This window comes from Peromyscus maniculatus, chromosome 12 (genome assembly GCF_049852395.1).
Source record: "Peromyscus maniculatus bairdii isolate BWxNUB_F1_BW_parent chromosome 12, HU_Pman_BW_mat_3.1, whole genome shotgun sequence".
Classification (NCBI taxonomy): domain Eukaryota; kingdom Metazoa; phylum Chordata; class Mammalia; order Rodentia; family Cricetidae; genus Peromyscus; species Peromyscus maniculatus.
In genome coordinates, this window is record NC_134863.1 from 6977842 (window position 1) to 6992937 (window position 15096).

General features: G+C 39.9%; 2 protein-coding genes across 3 annotated transcripts in view; both read left to right on the top strand.

The window, feature by feature from the left end:
• The window catches only part of LOC121821659 (immunoglobulin lambda-1 light chain-like), a 755041-nt gene that overhangs the window by 569592 nt on the left and 170353 nt on the right, over window positions 1-15096 (top strand). The gene's annotated exons all lie outside the window — the stretch shown is intronic.
• LOC102922868 (immunoglobulin lambda-1 light chain-like) overlaps window positions 1-15096 on the top strand; it is a 183108-nt gene that overhangs the window by 1172 nt on the left and 166840 nt on the right. The gene's annotated exons all lie outside the window — the stretch shown is intronic.

Below are 15096 nucleotides of genomic sequence, written 5' to 3' on the forward strand. Positions count from 1 at the left end.
AGGCCATCTTTGGAATCTCACTTTAGGTTATAAAATAACCACTGAAATTACAAGAAACCATGTATAGAAATAAACAAAGGAACAAAAAAGTCAAAATTCCTAAAAAGGCCCCTGTTTTGCCAGGATCTTGGCTCCATTCTTTTGAATAGGATTTCAAGGAGATGACCAGCAGAATTAAAATTTCATGAAGAAACTTCTGAAACCAAACTCATGGGTCAGAATACTGTAGCAGCACATCCTGCAATCTTCTAGGATATTCTATTGAGCTTACCAAACTTCCCAAGCCCTTACTTAGGATAGCATAACTTTTTCTTTTTCCTCATTTTTGGTTCAGTCTTTCAGATGTTGACCAGACCCTAATGCCTGCTTTTTCTGGTGCTTTGGCTTCCTCACTCTTCCCCTAACACTCCCCTTTCTCTCACATGGCTGATTGTCTGCTGTATTAGTTACTTTTTTGTTGCTCTGATAAAACACCATGACCATGGCAACTCACAGAAGGAAGAGTGTTTCATGGGCTTATGTAAGTATCCACTATGCTGGGAAAGTGACAGGCACGGCAACAGGAACAGAAGCTAGTGATCCACATCTTGAATGTCAAGCAGAAAAATGGTTATTGTACAAGGCTTTGAAATTGCAAACACCAGTGACTACCTCCTCCAGGAAAATCACACTACCTTGACTTATCCAGACAGCACCACTCACTTTGGACCAAGTAGTCAAATGACAGAAGAACCTGTGAGGACATTCTCATTCAAGTTACCACATCCACTGTGCACTGATCGCCATGCTGGCTTACGTCAAATGCATGACTTCTTCTCTTTCCCATCTTCAGTTTCCACTTCTGGGAAGCTGCCAAGATCTACAGCTTGCTTTCTCTGGGTGTGTTATTTTAAGCTCTAATAAAATTGTTCACAAGCTTAAAAATAACCATTGAAGAAGGGAGAGAGAGAATGAAAGAGAAGAGGACAAAGAGCAAGATTGAAAGAGAAGAGAAAGACAGTGAAGGGGACAGAGAGTGGGAAAGACAGACTGACAGACAGATGAACTGATTTTACCAATATTTAAAATTACTTTTGAAATACGTGTATTACTTGTGGTCAGCTGTTGATTTTTTGTGTCATTAGGTTCAGTTTATTTTGTGTTTTAATAATTATGGCTTCTACCACAGTCTCTATGCTGTCTCATTTCTGTACCAAGCCCAAAACAATATTTCTGTATTTCCTTATGTTTGGTTTCTTGGGTATGATTTTTGTGCTGTTGTCATCATGAAGAATACAGTCATTGTACATAGTTTTGTTGAGTGTATAATTCTAGTTTCACTATCATAGTCCTTTAGGCCTTGTAAAAGATCACTCCAAACTCTTCTGACTTACAAAGTTTCGATAGATAAATTGGCTATTGTTGTGATGGGTTTTCCTTTATACATTACTTGAATTTATTTTCTTGCATGTATCAAATCACTTCCTTGGTTCTGTAACTTAGTGCTTTAATTATGATATGGCATGGATTGTCTTTTCTGGTTCTGTTCACTTGGCGTTCTGTGTATTCCTCTTATCTGTATGAATGTGGCATTCTTAGTTTGTAGAAATTTTTCCCTGTGATTTTGCTAAAGACATGATCTATGCCATTAATTTGAAAATCTTCTCCCTCACTTACACCTGTAATGTGAATGCTTAGTTTCTCCTTTATGTCCCATATTTCCTATGTGTTCCTTCCCTGTGTGTGGTTTTTGTTTTTAATCTTTCATGTTTTGTCTTATTTGGAGTAGGTCTTTTATTTTGTCTTCAAGACTTGATTTCTATCTTCTGCTTCATTCATTTTGTTTATATGTCTTTCCCAATAGTTTCCTGTGTGTGTTGTTGGGTCTTCAGTCCTATCTTCATTATCTGGAGTCCTCTTCAGGATTTCTGTGTCCTAATTTAACTATGTTATCAAGTCTCAGATAGTTTTTGTTATTTCTGTCAGATATTCATTTCTGCTTTCTTGGACATAGTTCAGACATTTATTCTCTTTAATTTCTTTCTTTGTCCTTTATTTCATTGAGCTGTTTATTTGCTTCTTCTTTTTAAAAAATTACACTATTTTTTATTGAACAGAATTTTCATACAGTATATTCTGATCACAGTTCACCTCCACCATGACGAACACCTGCCAGATTCTTCCTACATCCCCACCCACCCAAATCCACACACTTTGTTTATCTGTCATTAGAAAACAAACAGGCATCTAATAAGCAGAATATAATAAACACAAACCAAACAGCATAGGATAAAACAAACAAACAGAAAAAAATGGAAAAAAAAACCAGAAACACATACATTCCAAAAGATTCTCATAAAAACACAATATTGTAAATGCCAATAAATAGTAAAAATAACTTTCAAATTAAATTAAGCCCAGAAAAAGAATTATGAAACAAAAATAATGCAAAAGTACCAATGAGTTAGTTTCATATTTGAAATTTACTGCTGTGCATGGGGCTATCCTTAAGTGTGGTTTGTATAACTAGTAATAGTTTATTAAAGAACAATAACTTTTTCTTTGCAAGCAGTTATCAATTAGAGATAGTTTCTGTTTTAGGGATCGGAGCTTGTGTTCACTTCTCTTCTCAGCATTAAGAACCCATCTGGCTTAATCCCAGCACTCGGGAGGCAGAGCCAGGCGGATCGCTGTGAGTTCGAGGCCAGCCTGGGCTACCAAGTGAGCTCCAGGAAAGGCGCAAAACTACGCAGAGAAACCCTGTCTCGAAAAACCAAAAAAAAAAAAAAAAAAAAAAAGAACCCATCTGGCTTAAACATGTGTAGGCCCTTGTGCGTACTGCCACAGTCACAAGCATGTGTGTACATCACTCCTGCTGTGTCTAGAAGGCCTTGTTTCCTTGGTATCTTTTACTGTCTTTTAGCAATTAGGAAAATGAAAATTAAAACAGTCTGAAATTTGACTTTGCCTCAATCAGATCGAGCAAGATCAATTAAAGAAATGTTAGCACATGGTGGCGACAATGTGGATAAAGGGGAATGTGTATTTAATGCTAATGGGAGTGTAAACAGAAACAACTACCATAGAAATCATCATGGTGGTTCCTCAGCAAGCTGGAATTAATCTACTTCTAGATGCAAGTATACCACTCTTAGGCATATACCCAAAAGTCTCTACATCATAGTACATACATATTTTCTCATCCAGGTTCATTTCTGCTCTATTCATAACAGCTAGCATTCAGAGAAAAAAAACTATATTAGAATAACTGAGGAATGGATAAAGAAAGCACAGTACATTTACACAATGGAATAATATGTATGTCTCTAAGAAAATCAAAGCTAAGAAATGTTCAGGAAAATGGATCAAGCTAGAGAAAAATATTCCTCAGTGAGGTAACCCAGACCACAAAAGACAAATATTATACATTTTCTCTTATATTTGGATATTAACTTATAAGCTTCCAATCTGTGTGCTACAAACTGAATACCCAGAAAAGATAGACCAGGGAGGAGGAAAAGGGCTTCCAAGGAGGAAGAAGTAGAAGATAGATAGTATTGTAGAGAGTAAAAAGGGAACCTAGGATTGCAGGATCAAATGGCAATGGGATGGGATACAAGGGTAAGGGAGGTTTATGAGGAAAGATAACTGACACTAAAGTCCTTTTGAAAAGCCTATGACACCTGCTACTGTAGAAGCTTCCTATAAGAAATATACATATGAAAGGAATCTAAATGGAGCCACTATACAATGCAGGAGTCAACATCCCAAATAGACATACTGTGCCACCAATGTAAAACCTGATGTACTAAGAATGAGTTACATTTTACTGAGTCATTAAACAAAGGGGTCACATAAAATCAGCAAACATCACAAAAGAGTACCAAAGTTATTGAATGCTACCCCACACCTGAATGTTTCTATTGCTTATGACATTTTCCAGTGTTGTTGAGCTGATTCTTAACTACCCTAACTAGTGACTTGCATTCATGATGCTGAAAGGTACTTTGCACACTATCTAAGGAGAAAAATTGAAATACAGGCTTACAACACAGTGGGAGAACCCCAGAGGGCAGAAGTTTGCTACAAACATTTTACATACTTTCATCCTACCTGTTTACACCAAAAGCAGGATACACAAATATGAATACCTCCCAGATGTAAATCATGGAACCCACAAAGGTGAATGTTGTGGTGCAAGGTATACTGGTGCAATGGTAGCACAATATTATGGGGATAACCAATTACCTTAATTGCACTTAAGGGTCAGTTTATGAGATGGAAACCATACCTGACACTGTTGAAGTGGCAAAAGGCATGGAACTATGGAGGTCACATTGTTAGTTATTTACAGTGCTCTTACCCTGTGAGGAAATGTCACGAAACATGACAGAATCCACTAACAAGAGTTTTATTAAGATAAGAAAGACAGACAAGTGCTCAGGCTTGCAGAAGAGACACATGTGTAGAGAAGAAGAAGGAAGCTGGGAATATGGCTCTGGCTTATAAAGGCTGGGTGGCACATGCGTGCACAGGTCTATGTGGCTACTCCACACATTCGAGTATATCACATGGTTGTGTTGCGTGCTCTTATACAACCATGCAAAGCCACAGGGTCCTGGTCACTCCAGATGTCTTGACCCAGAAATGGCTATTTTGACCCAGAACTGGCTAGGCAGAAGTGTCTAGGTCCACTGGACAAGGCCAACCGTGGGGGCGTGTTGTGAATCTATCATCCCTGACTCTTATTTTTTAAAAAAGACAAAAAATTGTGGTTGAGTGGGTATGGGCCAACATTTCTCTCAAAGACTGCTTCTGGCTGAATAGTGGGCATCGGTTGGCTCTTTGGGGAAATAGGGAATGTAGCTCGTGAAGTCCTGGGATGATGATGGGGGTAGGGGTCCTGGAATGAAGTTCTGCCATCCCCTTGTTCTGCAGCTGTCCATCCGTGCTGTGGCTGAGAACCTTTTGTCTGACAAGATACTGGTGACATAGAAAAAGGTTAGAGAAAAAGGAATCATTATTATTTTATTTTTGGAGTTGGAATTTATCTGAGGTAGATCTGGCCTGCCCAGATGGAGACATGTGACATTTATCTGAGGTAGATCTGGCCTTAGTATTCTGCTTAATTTTTATCTGAGACAAGCCTTATTAGAGGTAGTTTGTTTAAAGCATCTGTTTCCTTCATTAGTTTAGCATTTAGGAAATGCAAGTGATCAGTTTCTCAGTATTGAACAATGATAGTATTGAACAATGGTATTATGTAAGGCTTTGAAATTGCATTCCGATTAACATACCTTCTCTAGGAATATCACACCTCTTAAACTTATCTCACAGTAACACTAACTTTGGAGCAAGTGATCAAATGCCAGAGCCTATGGGGAATATTCTCATTCAAATCACCACATCCACCATGCAACTGATCTCCATGCTGGCTTAACTCAGCAACATGAATTCTTTCCGGCAATGAAGACTACAGGAGCCTGGGACGATGAGGTTCTGGGTAATCTCTGTCTTTTTTAAAAATAGATTTGAGAGCTGCCTAGTAGGCACTTAAGTGGAATTTATGCTTCCCAGATCTCTGATGATATTGATGACTAGGTTAGCTATAACTTTGTCACCTTAGCAGCAACAGACACTCAGAGTCCTCCACAAGGCTGCATTCACCTTGTTAATTCATTGCTCAATGCATTAATTAATTAAAGCTACCAAGTCTCTAAGAAGAAAGGAAAAATAGGTTTTCCTTACTCACAGACTTCAGAAAACAATAAATAGATTTAAAACATGATAAAAATGTTTAAGTTATATGAAAAATATTACAAGATTTCTTTCCTTCACCATGCTGCCATTGCATTGAAATTTCCAATATTCAGATTTTAACATCAATAGAATTTTGACAAGTTAATAGAGCAATGACTGCTTACTGTTTGAATCACAAGCTCCAGGTTTTAGGTTTCTTTTGGTTACCTTCAAAAATGTAGATTTAAAGATGCTTCTCATCAAGCCAAAGATATCTCTGTTTAATCTATACCTGGCTCTCTGGACAGAAGGAAAATGTACATGCTTTTAACACAAATCAGTAGTCTGCTTCTGCTACTTTACAGATAACTGTTACTTGTTTTTTTTCTACAATATGAATCTCAATACAAATTATAAATGTTAATATATCTGAAACTTTTAGGTCTTTTTTATAAAAATAACTTCATATATACTTCAAAGAATCAAGAAAATTATAAAACTTGAATCCACTTCTCAGATCAAAAGAATTCCAAATAAAAACAGGTGAGGTTCTCTACCCTCTATTTCTGGGGATGGTATTTTTCTATCTCCTGGTTTTGGGAATTCTATCCCTTCCTCAACTACTAAGATTATGGGTCTAAAAGTTCCAAGTAAGTTGATAAATTTTAACTTCTATTAGCTAGTTTATATCTGTCTCAACAGAATTCCACTTTATTATTTCAGGTCTGATGATGAACTCTAGAGAATTCTGAAGCAGAAAAGTTACAGTGTGAATGAGAAAAACATAATACAAAGACACTAATACTGAGATGGATCAGGTTGTCTAATTATATAGTAAAGATTTTCACCGAAATATCACAGAATCCTAATGAAGAAGAAAATTGCAGGAATTTGATTAAGAGGGAAAATAACCAGGGTTCAGAATGCATAACAGTCATTAAATCAATGAAAATTAAACAGATAGAATTTTAGTTAAAGTCAATAGCAATTTTGATGATGAACTAAGGAACCTATGACAGAAGAATAGAAATCATGTGAAATATATTTAACGCAAACCATGAAGGAACTACCCATGTCCAGCAGGGGGCACTGTGTATTTCTGAGAATCTGACAAGACTTGAGGCTGACTCCTTACTCACATGTAATCTGGGCAAAGCTGCCTGGACTAGAGGTTACAGCATGTGTTTCCTCAGGTTGCCCCAGCTCCTTTGGGAGGAGAGTTGTCCCTGGACTGCAGAGATGGAATGAGGTGGTGACTACAGCATGACCTGGATGCCTACCTCATTCCCCATCTTTCTCCATCTCTGCCAGGTGTCATGGATTCGAAAGAGGCCTGCCTTTAAAATGATCCCTCTTATTCTCTCTCTCTCTCTCTCTCTCTCTCTCTCTCTCTCTCTCTCTCTCTCTCTCTCTCTGTCTCTCTCTCTCTCTCTTTCTTACTTCCTTCCTTCCTTCCTTCCTTCCTTCCTTCCTTCCTTTCTTTCTTTCTTTCTTTCTTTCTTTCTTTCTTTCTTTCTCTCTCTCTCTCTTTCGTTCTTTCTTTTTCTTATTAAGAGATTTTCTATTCATTTTACATATCAACCACTGATTTTCCTGTCCTCCCTCCTCCCACCCCCAAGTTTCCCCCCCTAACCCACTCCCCATTCCCACATTCTCCAAGGCAAGGTCTCCCCTGGGGAGTTAGCAGAGCCTGGTACATTCAGTTGAGGCAGGTCCAAACCCCTCCTCCCTGCACCAAGGCTGAGCTAAGTGTCTCAGCATAGGCACAAGGTTCCAAAAAGCCAGCTCATGCATTAAGGATAGGTCCCAGTCTCATTGCCTGGGAACCCCTTAAACAGTTCAAGCTAAACAACAATCTCGCTTATCCAGAGGGCCTAGTCCAGTATGATGGGGGCTCATCAGCTATTGGTTCACAGTTCATGTGTTACCACTAGTTTGGCTATTTGTCCCTGTGCTTTTTCCAATCATGGTCTTAATATCTCTTGCATGGGATGTACTCACTCATAAGTGGATACTAGATGTAAAGCAAAGGATAACCAGACTGCAACTCACAAATCCAGGGAGGCTAGCTAGTAAAGAGAACCCCAGGAAAGAAACAGGGATCACCAAGTGATGGAGAAATGGATGAGATCTACATGAGCAAAACTGGGGGTTAGGGTGGTAACAGAGGGCAAGGGTTGGGGGAAAGAGAGCTTAAGGGACCAGAAGGTCCTAGCTGGATCAGATTCAGAGTTGGAGAACAAGGAAAAAGTTATTATAATAAATTAAGACACCATGGGAATAGGAAGAAACAAAGTGCTAGAGAGGTCCCCAGGAATCCACAAAGATGACTCCACTATAGACTTCTGGCAATGGTTGAGAGGGTTCCTGAGCTGGCGTACTCTGGTGATTGGATAGCTGAATGCCCTAACTGTCATGATAGAACCCTCATCCAGTGACTGATGGAAGCAGATGCAGAGATCCATGGCCAAGGCCCAGGTGGAGCCCCTCTCATTTCTTAACTCTTTCCTAACAGCTATTTCTTTTTGGCTCGCCTCCCCAAGCTGAGGTGATGCTGGGGAGTGAAACTCTCCAGCAGTTACTGATCCTCTCTTTACACACTGGTTCCAGAAGCTGCCTGGCCAAGCCTCTAGGCTCTGGTTCACCCAACAACAACAGGCAGTCCCAGTCTCCTGTCACTTTTCACCTTAAACATAACCTTGTCCTGGGCTCTAGGGTTACATTCTGAGGACAGTGCTGAAGGTGACTGCATGAACACTGCAGTGGTGTCAGCACAGTGAGACACACATGGAGAAGCAAGACAGAAACATGCATTTGTCTGAGCCTGGGTGTAAGCCCTGTCCTGTGGAGTGGGTCCCATGACCAGGCACTGTTGCCATCCTGACGTTTACTCTCCACAGACAAGAAGGTGAAGGGAAGCATCAGCCTTCATTTGTGTCCTAGTTAGAGTCATAAATGTGAACAGGTTTGTCAACTGTTGTGATTGTGATTTTTAAAAGTACAGAATTCAATTATTATATTTCTCCCTTAGATGTGTTAATTGCAAGAATAGAGTCAAAAGTTTTCCAGAGAGAAGCATTCTCAAGGGTGTTCTATACAAGTACATCAAAGTGAAGTAATTATCCTTTCCTATTTTCTAACTATTGTTTTATTAACTATTATTTGAAGACATTACAAATTCATTTTATAGTTTTTAAAAGTCATGAAATAATTTCTTCTCTGATGTTATGTTAACGTATTTTCCCCTAAAGGAGATATGGTAATGTAATAAATCTGAGTATAAGTTTATGTAATCCTATTATAAGATCATAAGTACTACTACAGATACCTCAGTCAGATGAGCTCATGCTGAAGCACAGTGAGTTCCCTCTGCCTTCATAAGATGGCTTTGAGAGATAGTGACATTGTGATGGATTCCCATGTGAAGTCTAATGTGTACACATGGCTTTGTAGCTGCTGACCAAAAATCTCCTAAGATTGTTTAGAAACATCAGGGACAGAGGAGAGGAGAAATAGGTGCCATAGGGTGCTGAGCTCAGCATGCCCATTTTACAAGTCTGTCTTCCATAAATCAGTATGAGATAACACAAGTCACTTTTGTGTTAATCCACAGTGTGTACATTGTTGCTGCCATCCCAAGGAACTAACAAACTAGGCAATCCTTTGTAAAGTACTTATGAATTTGTGCACATTCTTTGATCTTGACTCACATTTTATCCTTGTAGATACTGACCCATTGGCTCATATTTCTACCTTCATGACTGCAACTAGTCTCTAAAGTTAAACAATTTTCAGTCCTAAATCATAAATATATTTCTCCTCTTTCATTATTTTAATACTGTAAGCAGCGACATAGAAGTGGAACTTCTAGAAGAGGCCCTTTTTCATTGGCATCCACCTGTGAATGTGTGAACATGCAAGTATTCCTTCTTTTTGGGAAATAAATTTCAAATACTTAGTGAACTATGTGACACCGAGGAATGTGCCTTTAATTTTTAGTGGAAACCTTAAGAAAGTTAATCCTGTCATATAATGCAGAGACTGGAGTCAGGAAGTTCTTTTACTGCACTTGGTGGTAGAAAACAATAAACAAAAGAAAAAGGAAAAGTTCAGTTCATAACCCAAACCACATCAGTTTGTAGCCTGTGTTAGAGAAACACTTGTTAAAACCCAAGGTGCACATGGAATCTGTATCTGTGGGTCAGAACTGGGCCTGACACCCTTCACTAGTACAGTCCTCCTTCCCAAGGAACTCACATCAATATTCAAATGTCAACAACACCAAAGGGTCTAAATAAAATCAAAACCAAAAGTGATATGGATTCATAACACGCCCCCCACAGTTGGGAATGGTTGGGCATGCCCGGCAAACCCCTGACAGTCAAGCGTGCCCTGGAGGGTGATTGGTATTGCTAGTGACACTCCATTGGAGAAAACTGATTTTCTCTTTTCCAGAAGTTATCTATGGCTACACCTTCATGGCTAAGGGTGTGACTGTTTGTCCACTTCTCTTTCTCTGAGCTGGGATTTTGTCTGGTTTGAACCTGTGCTGGTCTGTGCATGCTGTCACTGTCTCTCTGAGTTCCCATGTGGATCAGTCCTGCTGTGTCTAGAAGATGCTGTTTCCTTAGAGCCATGCAGCACATCTGGCTCTTACAGTCTTTCCACCTCCTCATCTGCACGTTCCTTGGTTCTGAAGGACAGGGTTTGAAAAAGACAACTCAGGTTCACAGTTTCTTTAACCATGCATAAGTTAAAGCACATCTGTGCAAACCCAGATGGTCCTGACATTCCTCTTGTTCCAGCTCATCTCTGCAGTGACTAATTCTTTTATCATGATTCATTAATTCTTGCCTCCAATTTAGAGGTGTTCCCTTTTCTCATCATATATCCTACTAAACCCCTTCAGTAAAATACAGTATTTTAATATCAGATAAGTAGTAGGCAGGTTTCCATGAGTGTTTTTGAAAACCATCATACACAATCATTCTTTATCAGTACTTTCTAATCCTGTTGCACCCAAAATCCAAAGTTCCCAAAGACCACCCAGAGATCTATCTGACAGAAAAAGCAAAAACCTTTTAATTCATGAGTTTAAATCCGGGCCCTCATCCATCTGTCCCAGCAGTGGAGTGAGAGGGACCCTAAGCAGGAAGAGGATGGGATTTTTATAGTGATTAGGGTCAGGGTTCTAGGGGAATTCCAACTCTATATGGTCACAAGCTCAGGATTGGTGCTTACTTCACGTTAGAGACGCTTGATTTGAACTGACTGGAGAGTTGCAGCTGCAAGGAAATGGCCATATCCTCTGGCAGTTTATGTCATAGCATCTGTGTCACCAGCAGACCCGTTTTCTCTGACAGTTAGACATCGATTTCTTATCTGCAGGAAACGTGCTCCCTCTGACAGCTATGGTATACAATCTATCATATCCCTTAGGTTATGGGAGAGAGTGTCTGGAACTCGTTTTTTATGTGGCACTTAATTGTCTTGGTCTCGGAGGGGCAGCACATCCTCTGGTGGGTTTCCCAGGACCTGCTGCTCCCAGTCTAACCCTTCTCTAAGATGGCTGTAAGCCTGTCATCCTCTCAATCCTTACTTAAGGACAATTACAGACCCATTGTGTTCTATCCCCCTTTTTTTCCGATATTTCTGTTTTGTTTTATCATGTTATTTTCTAGTATTTTATTTATAATCCATCAAGGGAGTCTTGCAGTATAATATTTACCATCATAGATGCCAATATTCACATTGTGTCTCTGTGGGTCAACCTGCTGAGAAACCAAGTGGAGAGAGAGAGAAGCCTGGCCTCTTGAGCATTCCAAGAAGGGGCTCGTGGAGTAAATTTCTCTGTCCTCGCTTCAGTGGGGAAAGCCCCTGAGTAAAAAGATCCTAATAAATACAGTCTAGCAACAGTGGTTCTCAAACTTTCTAATGCTGAGACACCTTAATGCTGTCCCACGTGTTGTAGTGACCTCCAACTATAAAATTATCCATTGCTATCTCAGAACTATAATTTTCCTACCATTGTGTATTATAATGTAAATATCTGATCTACAGGATATCTGATCTATGACTTCTGTCCTGTGTGGGTCCTGACCCTCAGGTTAGGAAGCAATGGTTTACATAATGTTTCCACTGAGCAGAAGTAAACTAAACAAAAGAGGTAATGTAAAACCAGCCTCAGAGGAGGTAAATTCTTTTGTCATTGATCAGAATGGGTTTGATGATCACAACCTGGAAGAAGTCATGTGGAAACAGACATGACAGACCTGAACCTGCTCAGTGGGGTCTGTAGATGACACTGAAGAGTCTGGAGACTCTCAGCTGGCAACACAAACATCTGTCCCTTTGTGTCTGCTCAGGACTCAACAGGCCCAGCAGTGGGGACACTGTGGTCCCTTGGGCAGCCTCAGGCAGGAAGTGACACCCAGGCTCTTAAAGGCACACACACCTAATAAGGGATTTGGTTGACTAAGAAAAATTTGCATGAAGGTCCCTGTCAGTTCTCTGAGAACTGTTAAAGGATTAGAGAGACCTGCACCATGTCTGTCTCAGCAGAGCTCAGTGGTGTCTTCACCATGGCCTTGACTCTTCTCCTCTTCTTTCTCCTTCATTGCACAGGTCAGGAATCATCTGCACCCTGATCCCATTTTAGGGAAATCATCTGACAGCAGATAGATTCCTCTGTCTTCTCTCAGCATGAACATAATGTGTTTCTCTATTTTCAGGGTCTTTCTCTGAACCTGTGCTGACTCAGTCACCCTCAGCCTCTGCCTCCCTGGGAGCCTCAATCAAACTCACCTGCACGTTGAGTAGTCAGTACAGCACCTACAATATTGGTTGGTACCAGCAACATCCAGACAAGGCTCCGAAGTATGTGATGTATCTTTATAGTGATGGAAGGCACAGCAAGGGGGATGGGATTCCTGACCGCTTCTCTGGCTCCAGCTCTGGGGCTCACCGTTACTTAAGCATCTCTAATATCCAGCCTGAAGATGAAGCTGACTACATCTGTGGTGTAGGTGGTACCATTAGTGGACAATACCAGTGAACACAGTGAACTAGATAAATGAGGAAGCAGGACAGAAACTGTTTTACTCTCTTGCTACCAAGACTGGCCTATGATTATGAGAAAGAACATCTGAAGTTCTTAGATATCACACTCATTGCATATTCTCTGCTTATTACTCTAAATGAGAGACCATACATCTATCAGGTTCTCTAAGGTTCTCCGTGTTACCTCACCAGTGTTCACAGGAATGTCTATTGTTTGTAAGATGCCTTTCTTGTCTCATGATCAAGGATGTGTTTTGTAACTCCAGCAAATTACCAAAAAACACAGCATATGAACATTTAACATGGCAGTGTGATTGAATTCCCAGAGAAATGCATAATATACAACAGCCAAGGGGGCTGATATTGAATGTACATGACCTTTTCCATGTCCCTCTCGACAGTCCCTCTTGACCTGGTAAGCCTACCAGACACTTGGAAGGAAGGACAAAGCAAACACCATGTGGGTTAGTCTCTGCCAAACTTCTTACATGACCTTGCCATATCCCCCTTGAGTCCCTCCCTTCCTTCACACCAAAGCCGTCTTTAGAATCTCACTTTAGCTTATAAAATAACCAAAAAAGTTACAAGAAACCATGTATAGACATAAAAACACAAAATTCCTACACAAGGCTCCTGTTTTGCCAGGATCTGGGCTTGATTCTTTTGAAAAGGAATTCAGAGAGAGATGACCAGAAGAGTTAAAGTTGTTCTCCTTGAGAATACTCTGAAGCCAAACTCATTGGTCAGAACCCCACAGTAGCAGGTTCTGAGGCAGCTGTAATGTTCTGTTGGATCAGAGCCCCACAGCAGCAGGGCCTACAATCTGCTTGGAGGTTCCATTGTGTTTGTCAACCTTTCTGAGGACTTACTAGGAATGGCATAACTTTTTCTTTTTCTTCCTTTTTGGTTCTTTCTTTCTGGTGGTGACCAGAGCCTAAAGCCTGCTTTTTCTGGTGTTTTGGGCTTCCTCAATCTTCCCCTAACACTCTACTCCCTCTCACATGGCTGATTGTGTGCTGTATTAGTTACTCTTCTGTTCCTTTGATAAAACACCATGGCCATGGCATCTCATAGAAAGAGAATATTTTCACGAGCTTATGGTTTCATAGGGATAAGAATCTATGATGGTGTGGAAGTGGCAGGCACAGCAACAGAAGCAGAAGCTGGCGGATCACATCTCCAATGTCAAACAGATATAATGGTTCTGGTGCAAGACTTTGAAATTGCAAACTCCAGTGACTACCTCCTCCTGCAAAATCACACCTTCCTTAACTTATTTAAATAACACCACTGACTTTGGACCAAGTGGTCAAATGACAGAACCTGTGGGGACATTCCTACTCAAATCACCATATCCACTGTGCAAGTGATCGCCATACTAGCTTAACTCAAATCCATGATTTCTTTTCTTTCCCATCTTCATTCTCCTCTTCCAGGAAGCTGCCAAGATTTACAGCTTGTTTTATCTTGAGTGTTCTTTTTTAAGGTATAGTGAAATTGTCCACAAGCTTAAAAATAACCATTTAGGGAAGGAGAGGGAAAATGAAAGAATAGTGGACGGGGAAAGGGAGACTGAAAGAGAAGAGGAGAGTGAATGGGAAGGGAAGTAAGAAAGACAGACAGACAGACAGGTGAATTGATTCCATTAATATTTAAATTAATTTTGAAATGTGTGTTAATTTTGGTCATTGTGTTACTGATTCTTATTGTAGTTTGCATTCAGAGATATTGCGTGTTTGGATAATTATGACTTCTTAATTCCTACCACAGTCTCTGTGCAATGCCTATTCCTCTCCTGAGCTCAAAACAATGCTTCCTCTATTCTTTTTAGGTTTGGTCTCTTACTTATAATTTTTAGGATATTTTTGTCATGAAAGTTTTAATCATTGAGCATAATTTTATTGGGTATAACTCTAGGTTCACCATCACAGTCCTTTAGGCCTTGTAAAATATAGTCCCAAACTCTTTAAGATTTGAAAGTTTCTATTGATAAATTGGCTATTTTTGTGATGGATTTTCCTTTATATGTGACTTGAATTTCTTTTATTGCAGATCTCATATCACTTTCTTGGTTCTGTAACTTAGTGCTTTAGATTATATGCCATGTTTTTATTTTTCTGGTTCTGTCCAGTTGGTGTTCTGTTGTAGCTGGAGGGCTTCTCTCCAGGTTCCCCAAGCCCCGCAGTCCCACAATCCACTTATAAAATAATCACTCAGACGCTTGTATCACTTATAAACTGTATGGCCGTGGCAGGCTTCTTGTTAACTGTTCTTTTATCTTAAATTAACCCATTTTTATAAATCTATAGCTTGCCACGT